The 18,362-nt window shown below is 40.9% G+C and overlaps 1 protein-coding gene across 1 annotated transcript in view; it reads right to left on the bottom strand.

The window, feature by feature from the left end:
- The window catches only part of LOC120035142 (RING finger protein 24-like), a 59,415-nt gene extending 41,691 nt beyond the window's left edge, over positions 1 to 17,724 (bottom strand). Inside the window, exon 1 of the mRNA XM_038981939.1 lies at positions 17,213 to 17,724. The gene's annotated coding sequence lies outside the window, so the exon portion shown is untranslated. The remainder of the gene's footprint in view (positions 1 to 17,212) is intronic.
- Positions 17,725 to 18,362: the final 638 nt, after the last annotated feature.

Here is an 18,362-nt window from a genome sequence, read left to right as displayed (position 1 = left end):
TCCCTCCATCTTGTGACATCAGTTCTTTAAATCTTGTTCTAATAGTTTCTATTTTTTATCAGTTGGATAGGCTCTCTGCAGTTTTGTGCATCTTCCCTATCATATGAATATCCTTTTCTGACTCAAATAGGATTCCCTCAAGATTGTGCTGGTGCCCAAATTATTTCAAATCTACATTTCTTCATATGAAACTTTCCAGTTGCATGTATTTGAAAATATCGACATTGGTCAGTCCAAAATTGCTTTTTAATTCTGTCATGGAAATAACTTTATTTCCTATTACCAAGTCCTTTACGGTTTCTATGCCTTTTAGTTTTCCAGGTGGACCAACTTATCTGTGGATTCTGAAAAGCTATCCAAGGATTGTATTTTTAATTGCACCGTATCCAAAGCCAGCATTCACAATAACATAAGCCTATGGTGTAAGATTATGCTACTGTTTCTATAGCCTATCTTTAACAGATGGCACTGAATCAATGGAACAGACATTTTGTCATTGCCTCATTTGGTATCAGATGTCAGGATACGGAGGGCAGATGCCTCAATTCCCAGAATTAATCCAGGGAATACGCCAAGTGGGTCACATCAACAGACCAATGCATTCTTAGAGATAGCAAAGGTCAGTTGGTTTTGGCGAAAACATTGCTAGAGTTACTTTTAGTAGAAACCTTGCAACAGAACCGAGGCTGTTGAAACCATAGACCCCTGTACTGTCTTCTTCAGGGGCCTTCTTGAGCGTCTCAGATTAGGAGTACTGATCTAGGATCAGGACCCTTTAGTGCTGGGAATTGCCAAGGACCTAAAGATACAATATTATCATGATACTTCGGTGCCCATACGATATGTGTTCCAATTCTCACAATTCTATATGTATTGCTATTCAATACTGTGATCTTATTGCGACTCGATGTGCCAAACAATATTGCTCACCATATGTCTGCTGCAGAGGGACAAGAGAGAGGCATGAGAAAACAAGTTTTGATCAGTGCTGAAAACAAAATATACTGCGTTCTGGTACAGGTACAGCCAACTACCGCAAACATCATTTTGCACTATTGTCAAAATGATATATCGTCAAAAATAATATCCCGATACGAAACTATCACTAGGACCAGGTCCTATTCATTAGAATGGAAGGCAAAACTGATCCTAGATCAGCACTCCTACTCTGAGATGATTTATGAATACGGGACCAGAACTGCATGGCAGACAGTCTATATTCCCTGCGTGTGAGCCGGGCAGCAGGATTAATCTTCTAACCCATGACCCAGGGCAACAGTGTTGCTCCTGCGGCTAATTAATCCACTTTACCCAGAGGGCTGATCTGGGGCTGTGCTGTGGGATCAGCCTCACTGACACCGACTCGGATTCAATGGCTTTGGAGCCAGATGGGCAAGAGACTGAGGCCCGTCTTAAGGTGGGACACTGGCTGCATGTCTTGAGGTGGGACACTGACCTGGATGCATGACCGACATTGATAGTGACTTTAGGCAGGTGAGATGCAAAAAAATGGCATAGAACCCACCTTGATGACTGACATTGGCTTTCATATCTGTAGTTTTGTGAGACACCGATAATGACAAGGGATATAGAGCCATAAGGCCCATATTTGTCTACTTTAAAAACGAAAATAAGGTGTTTTTCATACCTTTCTGCATTTCTTTTTCACACACTCTCCCTCCTATGGCCAGCAGTCAAACACTTCTCTCCACCTCTCCCTCTTCCTTTTAGCTTTGCTCGTTCTTCTTCGGTGGGCTCAGACAGTAACACAAGCTGGTACAAACAAGCGGGGAACTGACACCCACAGCTGCCGCATGTAGCCCCCCCTCTTCCTCCTCCCTCCTGCAATCCAGCACTAGGCCTACATTTTCAGGGAGGAATTACTCTTCTTACACCTCTCTCGTCTCATAAACATGGGACATATTTAAAACAGCCCTACTTTTTGGTGGTGGCCCCTGGTTTCGCACCTTACCCACATACACATGGTTTACACGTCCTGTTTGGGCATCTGCCCACCTGCATACACACACATAATAATTGACTGACTATTGGGTGACTTGTTCAAAGCCAGGGGATCAAACTCTCCTATGCTTCTAAATGGGAGTTTAAACGGTCACTCAGGCCACAACCCAGCTACCTTTCAGCTATAATTGAACATTTTCTAACTTTTAGGCTAAACGTGGGCTACTTTTCATCCCAATTAGCCTACTATGTTAGTTCTTAGACATAGGCTTTCCGTTTGAGGATATAATAGACCAAATCATGTGGGTCAGATTCAGTAAACACAATACTAGGCTTATGTAGATGTTCTGCTAATGGTCTACTTGCTTTTCATTTCAATGATGATAGAAACCAGAGCCCTGCTGAAAACAGAGTCCGGGTCGCTAAATAAAACCTGTGGTCATGTGACGAGTGAGTGGGCTGACTAAGGCCCGACAACAACTTGGCAATGCTTGGCAAAGCCAAAACACAAAACATAAATCCAACACAACGACTCAATATCAATGCTTGTTGGCTGAACTTCTGAATATATAGTATAGCATTAACGTGATCGGACGAGGCAAGCGCCTACTATACAAATACAAAGAGCGAGACAAGAACGGATATAAACATGGCATCGATATCAACATCTCTACACCTAAGAATAGTTGCACACACACTCCACCGAACTCGTGGGATAAAGATGCCTAATTGATTACCCGTGGTGGACAGATGGGACTGAACATGACACATTAATCAAGGTCTAATGAAGCAAAGCCCTGGCTCAGCAGCACTCTCAAAGGCACGACCACCTTGTCCTTGATCATCGTCCAGATGTTGGCATACACAGCAAGCCACTGGCTGGCACAAATGACAACAAAAACGAGCCTTAAGAAAGCTAAAATGGAAATTAATTAAAATGTTCACATTTTCAAACCAGGCTTAATCAGGATTAGGCTACAAGTCAACACTGAGGAAATTAATGTTCTGATGTAGGCCTTTTGACCTAGGCCCTAATTGTGTTTGTGCTTGCCCACTACGGGACCTCCTCGCTACAATTCCATCACAAAGAAGACATTCCAACATGTCAAATAAGTTAAGACTAGTACTTCCTGAAATACATTTGATATTTTAGTAATTTAGCAGACGCTCTTATCCAGAGCGACTTACAGGAGCAATTAGGGTTAAGTGCCTGGCTCAGGAGCACAGCAACACATTTTTCACCTAGTCGGCTTTCGGTTACTGGCCCAGCGCTCTTAAGCGCTAGGCTACCTGCCGCCCTGACAAGACAGACGAATGACAAGAGATTGACGACATTAGACAAAACTGTCTCAGAACAGAAACCGCATCTGAGGCACGTGGCATAATACTATTGCACGTTCATTGGGCAATACTACCTAGCACTAAGCCAAGCCAGGGGATGTGTGTGTGTGTGTGTGTGTGTGTGTGTGTGTGTGTGTGTGTGTGTGTGTGAAAGAGAGGGACCATTCATTCCTTGGGGCTGATTTCATCGTCCGACTGCTATAAAAGGCCTATGAGATGACTGCCTCACATCTGTGGCTGCTTAACCGTTAAGTAAGCTTGGTTGCATCAAAAAAGGGAATTGTAAATCGGTGTACGATAGGATGCTAAATGGTAACACTGTTATTAACCTGGTGCCCAAATTCCTTGTTTACAACTGGAGAATGTGGTTACCCAACTGAAGTCAGGGATGTTGTGTCTATTGTTTCTCCACTGTACCCACTGTACCACGTTGAATTGGGTACAGTCAAGATTAGGGATGGGCATGAGTAATCGCGTACTAGAACTAACGTCAAAGCTAAATTTAACCAGAGATAAAAATATATATACACTACCGTTCAAAAGTTTGGGGTCACTTAGAAATGTCCTTGTTTTTGAAAGAAAAGCACATTTTTGTCCATTAAAATAACATCAAATTGATCAAAGATACAGTGTAGACATTGTTAATGTTGTAAATGACTATTGTAGCTGGAAACGGCTGATTTTTTAGGGAATATCTACATCAGCAACCATCACTCCGGTGTTCCAATGGCACGTTGTGTTAGCTAATCCAAGTTTAGCATTTTAAAAAGGCTAATTGATCATTAGAAAACCCTTTTGCAATTATTTTAGCACAGTTGAAAACTGTTGTTCTGATTTAAAGAAGCAATAAAACAAGCCTTCTTTAGACTAGTTGAGTATCTGGAGCATCAGATACGCACCACCTCTACGCAGACGACACCATTCTGAATACTTCTGGCCCTGAATACTCTCCTTCCGTGGCCTCCATCTGCTCTTAAATAGAAGTAAAACTAAATGCATGCTCTTCAACCGATCGCTACCTGCACCTGCCCGCCCATCCAGCATCACTACTCTGGATGGTTCTGACTTAGAATATGTGGACAACTACAAATACCTAGGTGTGTCTGGTTAGACTGTAAACTCTCCTTCCAGACTCACATCAATCATCTTCAATCCAAAGTTAAATCTAGAATTGGCTTCCTATTTCGCAACAAAGCATCCTTCACTCATGCTGCCAAACATACCCTCGTAAAACTGACCATCCTACCGATCCTCGACTTCGGCGATGTCATTTACAAAATAGCCTCCAATACCCTACTCGATAAATTGGATGCAGTCTATCACAGTGCCATCCGTTTTGTCACCAAAGCCCCATATACTACCCACCATTGCGACCTGTACGCTCTCGTTGGCTGGCCCTCGCTTCATACTCGTCGCCAAACCCACTGGCTCCGGGTCATCTACAAGACCCTGCTAGGTAAAGTCCCTCCTTATCTCAGCTCGCTGGTCATCATAGCAGCACCCACCTGTAGCACGCGCTCCAGCAGGTATATCTCTCTGGTCACCCCCAAAGCCAATTCCTCATTTGGCCGCCTCTCCTTCCAGTTCTCTGCTGCCAATGACTGGAACGAACTGCAAAAATCTCTGAAACTGGAAACACTTATCTCCCTCACTAGCTTTAAGCACCAGCTGTCAGAGCAGCTCACAGATTACTGCACCTGTACATAGCCCACCTATAATTTAGCCCAAACAACTACCTCTTCCCCTACTGTATTTATTTATTTAGCTCCTTTGCACCCCATTATTTCTACTTTGCACATTCTTCCACTGCAAATCTACCATTCCAGTGTTTTACTTGCTATATTGTATTTACTTCGCTACCATGGCCTTTTTTTTGCCTTTACCTCCCTTATCTCACCTCATTTGCTCACATTGTATATAGATTTATTTTTCTACTGTATTATTGACTGTATGTTTGTTTTACTCCATGTGTAACTCTGTGTTGTTGTATGTGTCGAACTGCTTTGCTTTATCTTGGCCAGGTCGCAATTGTAAATGAGAACTTGTTCTCAACTTGCCTACCTGGTTAAATAAAGGTGAAAGAAAAAAATAATAAATCAGCATTTGTGAGTTTGATTTCAGGCTCAAAATAGCTAGAAACAAAGACCTTTCTTCTGAAACTCGTCAGTCTATTCGTTCTGAGAAATGAAGTCTATTCCATGCGAGAAATTGCCAAGAAACTGAAGATCTCGTACAACGTTGTGTACTACTCCCTTCACAGAACAGCGCAAACTGTCTCTAACCAGAATAGAAAGAGTGGGAGGCCCCGGTGCACAACTGAGCAAGAGAACAAGTACATTACAGTGTCTAGTTTGAGAAACAGACGCCTCACAAGTCCTCAACTGGCAGCTTCATTAAATAGTATCCAAAAAACACCAATCTCAACGTCAACAGTAAAAAGGCGACTCCGGGAAGCTGGCCTTCTAGGCAGAGTTGCAAAGAAAAATCCATATCTCAGACTGGCCAATAAAAATAAAATATTAAGATGGGCAAAAGACCAGACACTGGACAGATAAATGGCTCTGTACACCCATGTAGATATTCAATTTTTTTTTTTTTACTGCCGTTTCCAGCTACAATAGTCATTTACAACATTAACAATGTCTACACTGTATTTCTGATCAATTTGATGGTATTTTAAAAATGGACAAAAAAAAAAGTGCCTTTCTTTCAAAAACAAGGACATTTCTAAGTGACCCCAAACTTTTGTACGGTAGCGTAGACTGTAAACCTATTAGGTGGAATGTGCTTTATGTGCTTGCCCGAACAGGCAAGTGAAAAGATAACGTTATTTTGCTTTGACTCTAGGGTTCTATTTGTACATGTGCATTTGCGGTGCACAACAAAAAAGAGACCAAGCCAAGCATCACACAGTTCTCCCTAAATTACCTTTCCCCCCTTGTGTCTCATTCACTCAGTTGCATTCCGACCACTTCCTCCACACACACAAGCTCCCGTTAGGCTTACAGAAATGCCTATTAAAACATATCTAACTGATGGGATACACAAGCTACATTCCATGCCAAATGACAGTTTTGTCACAAATTCAAAATGGACTGGTTGATTTAAGTAGGAAAAGTGTATTTTCATCAGAATCCTTAAGCATAGGCCTGATCACCAAACAGATGTCGCAGCGGTAATTCATCACCATGCAATGTAGTGTTCAATGTGGAATTGTTCATTCATTTTGAAAATGCCAAAGAACAACCAGAATAAACTCAATTGAACGTCTCTGTATATCAAAAATAATAAAGATTTGGGTTTGTAACCCTGCAACGTTTTTTCTTCTTCTTTGAACTCGCCAAATTAAGCCCCGTTTCAAATGATCACTGAGAATAACTGTCCCAGACACAAAATCACTTCACACCGGCAAATGTTCTATTTTATTCGGTTATATTACATCATAGTTTGGGTGTGACTTGACTGTGATAAGGGCTCATGAAATAAGAGCGCTACTGCTGCCTTTTTGAAGATTGTGTTCCACGATAATATAACCAGTTGATATTACGGTTTTAAAAAATGTATCTGAAATGCTTTTTTATTGGCTGAATATCAGACAGTTTATTAGGTACACCACCCTGTTCACGAAAATGGATCACACCTACAGACAGTGAATCACACGGCTGTGGCTTACTATATAAAGCAGGCAGACAGGCATCCAGTTACTGACAATAGAATGGGCAAAACGAGTGACCTAAGTGACTTTGAGCGTGGTTTGATCATCAGTGCCAGGTGCACCAGATCCAGTATCTCAGAAACGGCCACCCTCCTGGGATTTTCACGTATGACAGTCTAGGATTTACAGAGAATGCTGTGACAAACAAAAAACATCCAATCAGCGGTAGTCCTGTGGCCAAAAACAGCTTGTTGATGTCGAAGGAGAACGTCAAGAATTGTGCAAGCTAACAGGCGGGCCAAAAACATGCAAATAAGGGCACAGTACAACAGTGGTGAGCAGAACGGCACCTCAGGAATGCACAACTCAATCCTTGTCACGGATGGGCTATTGCAGCAGACGACCACACCGGGTTCCACTCCTATCAGCTAAAAACAAGAAGAAGCAGCTCCAGTGGGCACACAATCATCAACACTGGACAATTGAGGAGTGGAAAGACATTGCCTGGAACATGACAGTGAGTTCAGTTTACTTGAGTGGCCTGCGGAGTCCCCAGACCTCAACCCAATAAAGCATAATTGGGATGAGATGGAATGGGCTGTTGGCAGCATGAATGTACCAACGTCTAATCTGCAGCAACTGCGTGATGCCATCGCGTCAGCATGGACCAACATCCCTGTGGAATGTTTCCAACACCTTGTAGAATGGCCCGAAGAATTCAGGCTGTTCTTAAGTAGGGTTGGGTGATATTGCCAAAATATCATGTCATGGTGTTTTTCAAATTTATGACGGTATTTTATGTTTTTTGATTAATAAAAGGTCTAAATTTACTTAATGAGTAGTGCGTGACCCTAGGGTGGCAACATATATTCTAAATGATTTCAATGGGTCTTTCACCATTCGGAATGTTTTATTCTGTTCAATTCAACTTCAACCTAAAATCATTTCCTGCATTTCCATCAATTTCTGCATTTCCTGCACTCATTTGAGATCATTTCCACGAAGCATGAATAGGCAAAAAACAATGAGCAAAAATACTAGGCCTTATTTTTAACCAAATGTTGCAATTGCGATTTAGATCAAAACACTTGGGTGAACTTTTGGAATCATGATAATAGAATGTTTATTATAATTCTAGATAAATAATAGTGGGCATTTTGAATACAGTGTTTGACATGACAACGAATGAAAATGCCATGGACGACTTGTGACAGGGTAGGAACCAAAGTGATACTGGTATCAGGCTTTTTTCAGTACTGGTATCAGGCTTTATTAGCTAGCTACGTTCGCTCTGACTCAGTACTTTTATTAGCTAGCTAGCCAGCTAACTAGCGATTAGCATTAGTGGCTAACACGATTTAGCTTAACTTGCTAAGAAAATGCAAACTAGCTGTTTGCAGATGTAAGAAACACAAACTAATATTGTAATTATAGAACGCTTGTGGATTTATATTAAGCTCAAAGTGGAAACAACATTGTTGTCATCAACATTGTTGCGTGTGCTGCATTGACCATACAGACTGAACGCAAGTGTCTCGTGGTCAAACACCAACAAAATGCGCTCCTTGAGTGACAGGGGGCGGGACTAGGTCTGTGTGGAAAGCGGCATGTAGAGAGAGAGCGGAGAGAGAGCGGAGAGGAGCGGAGTAAACTATAAAAATGGACGTTACACACGGCGTATCACATTTAACAAACCAAACATTAAAATACCGTTATAGAAGGTAAAGTAAAAACCCAAACGGTCCGTGCATAAATACCGGTATATAGTAAAATACGGTATACCGCCCAACCCTATTCTGAAGGCAAAGGGGGGTCCGATCCAGTACTAGATGGATGTACCTAATAAACTGGCTGGTGAGTGTATATGGGGCAATTTGTGAGTGTATATGGAAATTTGTTATCTGTAATGGTTATGATAAATGAGCCATTGTATACAGATAAATGCGCAAATGTACTTCCAGTGCGGGCCTCCTTTCGGGTAGCCAAAGAAAATAAAATTGAGTACTCGAACACTCAAAAAATGGAAAATGCCCATCCCTAGTCAAGATTTGACATGCTGGCACTACTTAGTGCCCATGGGAAAGTTGAAGGCCAGTTTGTCAGCATACTGCACCAACTCTGATAAGTCTCTGGTCTGACTCAAAAAAATAACGGTTCAACAATAAATCTAATATTATTTCTCCCACGTTGGATACGGTCGCTGTCCTCGGTTCTGAAACAATCTTCAGTGCCCTGTAGAATTGCCGCCTTTCCCTATGTTGCTATGTGCATAATATCAAAGTTAACCAGCATATTGGGAGTGAGAACAATGCAGCAGAGGCAGCAGCAGCAGCAGAGACAAGCATACAGCCTTTGCCTTAGCTTAATTGTCTAAGAAAATTGAGGAAAGAAGAAACCCCAATTTAATTAGGTCTATAATCCAGTTCTCTGCTGCCAATGACTGGAAAGAAATGCAAAAATCACTGAAGCTGGAGTCATATCTCCCTCTCTAATTTTAAGCATCAGCTGTCTGAGCAGTTTACCGATCACTGTACCTGTACACAGCCAATCTGTAAATAGCACACCCGACTACCTCATCCCATATTATTACTTACTCATATTATTACTTACCCTCTTGCTCTTTTGCACCCCAGTATCTTTACTTGCACATCATCTGCACATCTATCATTCCAGTATTAATGCTAAATTGTAAATGTTTTCGCCTCTAGGGACTATTTATTGCCTACCTCCCTACATTTGCACACACTGTACATAGATTTTTAAATTTTTATTTTCTGTTATTGACTGTACGTTTGCTTATGTGTAACTGTGCTGTTGTCGCACTGCTTTGCTTTATCTTGGCCAGGTCGCAGTTGTAAATAAGAACTTGTTCTCAACTGGCCTACCTGGTTAAATAAAAGGTGAAATAAAAAAATAAAAAAATCAATAGCCTAACTGTTAAATGTGCCTGGCTTTATAAATCATCCATATACATCTACAGAAATTAGAAAGATCTTGCTTCTGTTGCCTGTGAGTGTGTTTAAAACCTTTTCTCAATAGGGGGGCGCCATTTCGACTTTGTAAAAATTCGTTCCCAAATTAAACTGCCTCGTACTCAATTCTTGCTCGTACAATATGCATATTATTATTACTATTGGATAGAAAACACTCTAGTTTCTAAAACCGTTTGAATTATATCTGTGAGTAAAACAGAACTCATTTTGCAGCAAACTTCCTGTCAGGAACTGAAAAATCTCAAATCGGGGGCTCTGTTCCAGGGTCAGTTTATAAATTTGCATGTAATCTATGGGTCGACATGCACTGCATACGCCTTCCCCTAGATGTCAGTAAGCAGTGAGAATTGGAATGGGGTGTCTGGGTAGTTCTGAGGCCGTATAAAAGCTCTTGGAACCGGGTGTGCAGTCTTTTCAACGTTCGCCATGACGCATGACAGACCTCAGGATTGCATTCTGAAAAGCTCTCGTTATAGGCTTTAGATATATCCGGCTCTGATTTTATTCGATATAGGTGTTAAAAACATCATAATGTAGTTATTTTAAACCGAGTTATATCAGTTTATATCAGTATATTGCTATTTTCGGTATTTCATTTGTGCTGCGTTATAGTGAGTTGGACACGTCTTCGTCACATGGCTAATGTTTGCTGCTAATTCCAAAGTTGAAGACGACAATCTACAACCGAGCAACGATTCTTCTGGACAAAGGACAACTTGCACAAGATTCTGATGGAAGCTCATCAAATAGTAAGAACTATTTATGATGTTAATTCGTTGTTCTGTTGAAAAATGTTAAACTACTATTCCGCCATTAATTTTGGTGCGGTCTCGCTTTAACGCACGCTGTATGTCGTAGTAACGTTAATTTTAAAAATCTAACACAGCGGTTGCATTAAGAACTAATGTATCTTTCATTTGCTGTCCAGCCTGTATTTTTTAGTCAAGTTTATGATTAGTTATTGATTAGATTAGGTGCCTCTCCCAAGATTTCTCCCGACATTTTGTTTGCAGCTTGGCTACTATTCTCATTGTATAACCACGATTTGTGCCGCTAAATATTCACATTTTCGAACAAACAATATATGTATTGTGTAATATGATGTTATAGGACTGTCATCTGATGAAGTTTTGAGAAGGTTAGTGAAAAATTTAATATCTTTTGCTGGTTTATTCGCTATCGCTAACGTGCATGAATCAATGCTGCTGTGTGGTTGGCTATTGTAGTAAGCTAATATAATGCTAAATTGTGTTTTCGCTGTAAAACACTTAAAAAATCTGAAATATTGGCTGGATTCACAAGATCTTTGTCTTTCATTTGCTGTACGCTGTGTATTTTTCATAAATGTTTTATGATGAGTATTTAGGTAATTCACGTTGCTCTCTGTAGTTATTCTAGTTGCTTTGGTGAGAGTTGTGATGGTGGCTGCAATGTAAAACTATGATTTATACCTGAAATATGCACATTTTTCGAACAAAACATATGCTATACAATAAATATGTTATCAGACTGTCATCTGATGAAGTTGTTTCTTGGTTAGTGACTATTTATATCTTTATTTGGTCGAATTTGTGATAGCTACCTATGCAGGAAAAAAATGGTGGAAAAAAATCGTGGTTAGCTAATAGAAATAGATAGTGTCTTCCCTGTAAAACATTTTAAAAATCAGAAACGATGTCTGGATTCACAAGATGTGTATCTTTCATCTGGTGTCTTGGACTTGTGATTTCATGATATTTAGATGCTAGTATTTACTTGTGGCGCTATGCTAGGCTATGCTAGTCAGCTTTTTTACTGATGAGGGTGCTCCCGGATCCGGGATTGTGACCAAGTAAAAGTTAATAGCCTACTTATTCCGTGAGCACCAAGCCTCATGCAATTGGCAAATTTCACTGTTTTTAATATTTGCTATGCTGTAATAAAGGCTTTACAAAAAAACAGACTGGTAATTACCTATAATTTATTTAGTGTGGTTTACACTTATTCCAAACAGGCAGAAAAATGACAGCACCTGTGTCGTCACACATAATATGCACACAGCTCTTGCTCCTATACCCTCCTTTTTCTTGATCTCCTTCTTGTTATTATTACAATTATTATTATCATCATCATTATTATAATAATAAGTCATGTTGTCATCATTAGTAGGCTTGTATAACCACCACCGAGCTGTAGGCCTAAGAGGGTGTCCTGTTTAGTCCTAATACCGTAACTTACTTAGGCCTGTATTTCAATATATAGGCTACAGTATCAATCAATCAATCATTCGTTCATGCCATCACACAGCATATGAAACATGCATGCTTTGAAATGCAATCAAGCATTTTAGTTTTAAAATTTAATAATTAGCCTAAACAATAATTAAACCGCAATTCACGAATGCATGCAACTGTTTTTAGTCTGCTGTAATAAAATGCTTTTTATATATTTTTCCCCCGTTAGAACAGACTCTCTGGTACACTTATTTACTTCCCCTTTGCCCCCTGAGCATAGAGTAAACATAAGCCCTTTAGAGTTTATTTTTCACGCCTTCCACATCCCTTTTGCTGTCGACATCGTGTTCGGAGTTTGTTATAACCAATTTATTGATGTGATTGTGACAGGCTATAAGTCAGGCCCTATTGGTCACATGCATGTGATGCTTACATGTTTCACGTAAAGAGAGCAAGGGTTGGGGGAATAGGATATGTTTTTCGTAAAGAAATGAGGGATTTCGGTAACAGAACTTTTTAGGCAGAACTAAGTAAGAAACTAAACGGCTGACATGATGTTGCAGGTTCAGCGGGGACAGCTATTGCTGTGCTGCTTTCGCTGCAGTACGGAGGAGAGCGAGAAAACGTATGCCAGTCACACAGGCACTCGATGTCATGTTTGTTAACACAGTGTGACCATCGGGCTCTTTGAGTGTCTTAATGATTTAATCAAACAGTGTGCTTAAAGTATCAGACAAGCTCAGTGCATATGTAGTTGATATTATTCAAAACACATAGGGTGTGTGTCTATATATGGAAAAATACGTTTAAACAATCGATTGGTCGAAAGAACAGGACGACTCTCGGTCGACCAAGATGCTTTTTGGTCGGGTACAGCCCTAGTCCTACCGTTTCTGTACTATACTTTGGTATGCGGTATTACCAGAAGTGCACACAAGGGGCGCCATTTAAAAAAATAAAGGGCCTCCCGAGTGGCGCAGCAGTATAAGGCACTGTAACACAGTGCTTGAGGTGTCACTACAGACCCGGGTTTTATCCTAGGCTGTGTCGCAGCCGGCCGTGACCGCTTCCATGTCATTGCCAAAGATACAGGCCTTTTGGCAATCTCAATCATTGGTTGTTAGAAATAACATTAATATTTTCCATGACAACATGTGGCGCCTCGGACATAGAATTTGAATTATAACAAAGTCAAAAATAAAGTCTTAAAATCAAAGCAAAGAGGTTTTGTGGTTGGAATTGCAGTATATATTTATTTTGAGAATTTTACATGAGCTAGCGACTTTTGACAGACTGGTTTTGTCTGGACAAAAAAAAAAAAAAAGTTGCTTATTAACCGGATACGAACGTGTTCTGTGAGGGAAAAAAAGCGACAGAGTTCCAATATTTGGATAATCGTTGTGTTTGAAGGATAGCTGTGAGGTTTATCAAATCAGTATCAATAACTCTGTTCTCCTTGAGCTCATTAATGATAGAATGTTCATATCTGAAGATGGCAGAAAGGCCAGTCTCTTTGGCAACGACAAGGATAGGCAAGGAGTGGAACGTTAGTTAAAGAGACTGATACTCAGGCTAGAATGTCTCTGCTGTAAGTAAGAAGCTTGATCATGACATCTAGCCACTTAGCTAGCAAATTAGCAAACTAAATGCAAAGCTGGAGCCCTGAGCTGGATCTAATTTAGTTGACATATCTTAGATCTTATAGTTATACTTAATATATAGTTATAAGCAATGGCGTAGCCCAACCCTGCAGCCCCAACCTTTGCTTTTGTTTTTTGCCGGGGTATTGCCCAAGCCTACTGCAATTACTTTTATTTAAAACAAACAGGCTTTGGCTACCTTGATTTTGAGAGCAATAGCTAAGTAGCTTATTATGGCTAGAGTTTGACTAAATATCTTAATTATTTTAGCATGTCAACAGCTATATTCACTATATTCACAATCAGTTATGTAACAGGTTGCAGGAGCATTTCCCCTTACAGTGACAGACCTCAGGAAAGTCTCATTTAATGTTCAATTACGGTCAGATGCCGTGATGTTAAGCCTAACCAGGGGTGAAAGTAAATTTTTTACCGGCACGTGCATTTTCGTAGTATTTTTTTTCAATACTACAAAAATTACAGGGTGGCCTTCTCTGCCGACACTGACAAACAGATCAATAAAAACGATGGCTGATCCATATAAAATCGGCCTACGAAAAGGGGAAACAAATACAATATGACGTCCAGCTAACCTGGAGGAAACTATTGTCCAAAAGTGGCACTGACCCAATGACAAAGACAGTGAATATGCACACTTACCGGGGATATGGCCGATGTTCTCCGCTGGTGCCAATAAGATAGGCTACTGTTCGCTCAATTAATAATTTTTACAACTAAAAGATAGATTGGAGTCTTTTCATTGTCATCTCTTTACAGCAATAGCCATTTGCTTTCCAAACATTTTTTCAACGATTGTATTTTTAAACATTGCAATATGCCTGGCTGTTTCTTTCGGCTTTTCACTGACAGTTGCAACTTAACAATCACCTATTTGGTATTTGCAGTGCGCGTTGCCCAAATTGCGGGCCCTTCCGACTGTAGGCTATGTGATTTAAAACAATCCACAGGTTGTTTTTTAAGACGCTAATGATCCTCTGTGGCCAAATCATGCTTTCTGGTGTGGGAACCTATTTTGAATGATTTTTTCTTTCTTTCTGTATAAGGTAATTAGACTATATACATTTTGGCAATTTAATTCAATTTACTTTAGGGAAAACCTAGCTTTCCCTAGCCTTATGGACACGCCGCCTATGCCTTTTAATGTGGCATAAACACAACCAGTCATGATGTTTTCATCTGATTGTCAAACATTCGATCATTCGTTCACTCACAAAATAATTTCAGCATCCAAACCCCAATAGTGCACTGGTGCACCCGCTATTTAATGAATGGAAAGGGACAGTCACAAAACCCCTACGTGTAATGAAAGTCTGCGATTGTCAATAGGCCTACACTTGTAGCCTGAATTGATGCATCATCCATCCACTGTTGTCCATGCGCGCCTCAGTCAGTGTATACTCCCCAGTTTCAGGTCAATTCGCACATTTCTCATGCGGCTGACATGCAGTCATGTTAAATAATGGTGTATTAGCCTATAGTTTTTTTTAGACATGTATTAATTTTGATAGGCTCATATTTTACCGGTATGGCATACCCCCACTATTTATTTCAACCCTGCTCCAAACAGCAGAATTTCGTAATTTGGGATTAGCGAGCGCAGCATGAAGCCTGTCATATACTGTACGGCTCCAGTGACAGATAGGTTTGGTAAACGGGGTATGCATTTGGGTGGCCAGGTGGCGTCACCTTCCTATGGCTTGAGTCCTTGGTCATGTTCATTAGGCACCAAACGGAAGGAAACGGAATGAAACAGGAGTTGTCCAATGAGAAACGCATTCATTTTTCGTTCCAAAACGTTTTCAAACCTTTTTCCGTTCTGTGCCCTAATGAACATGACACCTTTGATTTCATATTTGAAGTGGAGAGGTCCTTGAGAGAAATTATGCAGTTGACCCTCCACTCTGACTCTCCGAGGGTGGGTGTTTGTTCTATTGTTCATTCGTCCCTCAGCAACCAAGCTGTAGAAAAGGCTAACTGACATCTTTGGACATTGCGCACAATAAAAAGTATCTGATTACTTCTTAATAGCCTTTCCCATAAGGGGGGGGGGGGGGGGGGGGGGGGGGGGGGGGGGGCACTGTGAAACTGTTCGTACACTAGGTTTACAGTGGAACTGTAAAAAACTAAATGTTCACAAGGGACTGAATCGGAGGCACAGAGAATACAGAGTTAAGCCTTTAGCTATTCAACAATCTGTGTGCACATGGCATGACACATGCAGAGCATCTTGAGTCAGAAGCCAGTGAGTTCTATAGCAGGTTTATAGCCAGAAGAGTTTTATGTGGACCCCAGGAAGAGTAGATGCTGCATGTGCAGTAGCTAAAGGCGATCCTCAAACTCCAGAGTGGGCTCCCGAGTGGCGCAGCGCTCTAAGTTACTGCATCTCAGTGCAAGAGGCGTCACTACAGTCCCAGGTTTGATTCCAGGCTGTATCACATCCGGCTGTGATTGGGAGTCCCATAGTGTGGCGCACAATTGGGCCAGCATCGTCCAGGTTTGGCCGGGGTAGGCCATCATTGTAAATAAGAATGTGTTCTTAACGGACTTCCCTAGTTAAATAAAGGCTACATAAAATAAAAACTACATTAAAACAGCAGTCTGTGCCGGGCAGGTAAGGGTTAATGCATTACCTAAACCCTTTCTTCCCATCCACTGATGACACCAACCCTGTAATAATATGCAATTCTGTGAAACAACTTAGTCTACGTCAACAGGGAAGAAAATGGTGCTGTCTGACATTACTCTTTTGTTTATATAACGTTAGCACTTTACTAAGCACATGCATGGTCGAGAAAAAGCCAGCCAACAGCACTTCGAATAGGAGCACGTCTAGAACATTCTATTGCGTGTGCAAAATTCGTAACTTCACTTTAAGGTTTGCTGAACCAAGAGCCAATGCGTTTCAAAAGTGAAACTGCATAGAAAATGTACAATTCGTTAATCAGTCTGTCTGATGTACAAAATAATTGAATACGCAGTTTATCACGAGCGACTGATATCCACAGCACGAGCTAGGCCTAACAAGTACTACACCTGCTTATCAACAACCCTGATTGTATCGACTTATACAATATTGACTTGAGTCTCACATTTTACTGTTATGAAAATATGATCACATTTTTTGCCAACGAGACGTACGCCAACGCACAGCTGATAATGGGCCTAAATGCATTTTGCTCGTCCATCGTTAGCGGAGGGGGGCGTATTTTCAAAAATCGATGAAACGATGGTTAAGGTTGAATCCCTATCATATATATTTATATACACACATGAGACAAATAAACTAGCTTTTACAACGATATCCCAACTGCAACCGCGCCTATTAACATACAACCCTGTATAGTCACGTTTGACGCTGCAAAGCAACACAAATATTAGTACACTTACCAATCAATACCGTCCTCGATATCTGCTCGTCTCTTCTTCACCGATACCAATGAGAGAAATAACAGGCCAATAAACAAACAAAAACGATGCACTTCAGATAACTAGCTACAGTAACGTTAGCTACACAACTGTCTTATCTACACGGGATAGGCTACAGCCCATTCAAAGCGTCTTCATTCAACTCGCGATGTTGGTGGTTGACTCCGGTTTGCTCGATATTGGCTTGCTGGCTAGCTATGTAGCAATATTTATCAACACTGTAACAGACAGAAAACTGCGAAGCGGACATCACGATCAATTAAACCGATTCAAAAAGGCGACAACTGCTCCTCAGACGACTATATATGTTGATTTCCAGGTGTACAATATTCTCGTGGTCAATTTTGAACGGTTCTTCAAGCACGTAGTGCTCGTAGTCCCTCCTCCTAGCCCGTTTAACGGAGACAGAGTCGTGTACAGTGCATACGCGGGATTGCTGTGTTCTGGTTGGAAGGAGGAATTGATGAAATGCTCACGTAGTTTTTCCTGGCTGGCTGGCATTTGCTGTGTTTTTCCTGGCTGGCATCAGAGATGGGAGAACTCTCCCCCCTTTTTTTATTAAACCTTTATTTAACTAGGCAAGTCAGTTAAGGACAAATTCTTATTTACAATGACGGCCTACCAAAAGGCTAAAGGCCTCATGAGGGGACGGGGCCTGGGATTAAAAATAAATACAATATAAATAAAGGACAAAACACACATCACAATAAGAGAGACAACACTACACAAAGAGAGACCTAAAGACAACAACATAGCAAGGCAGCAACACAAAACACGGTACAAACATTATTGGGCACAGAACAAAGGGCAAGAAGGTAGAGACAACAATACATCACACAAAGCAGCCACAACTGTCAGTAAGAGTGTCCATAATTGAGTCTTTGAATGAAGAGATTGAGTAAACTGTCTAGTTTGAGTGTTTGTTGTAGCTCATTCCAGTCGCTAGCTACAGCGAACTGAAGAGGAGCGACCAAGGGAGGTATGTGCTTCGGGGACCTTTAACAGAATGTTACTGGCAGAACGGGTGTTGTATGTGGAGGATGATAGATATCTCAGTAGATATCTCAGATAGGGGGGAGTGAGGCCTAAGAGGTGTTTTAAATAAGCATCA

Source organism: Salvelinus namaycush, chromosome 42 (assembly GCF_016432855.1).
Source record: "Salvelinus namaycush isolate Seneca chromosome 42, SaNama_1.0, whole genome shotgun sequence".
NCBI classification, from domain to species: Eukaryota; Metazoa; Chordata; class Actinopteri; order Salmoniformes; family Salmonidae; genus Salvelinus; species Salvelinus namaycush.
The sequence above is the reverse complement of the archived record's forward strand: the minus strand, read 5'-3'. Positions and strand labels throughout refer to the sequence as shown.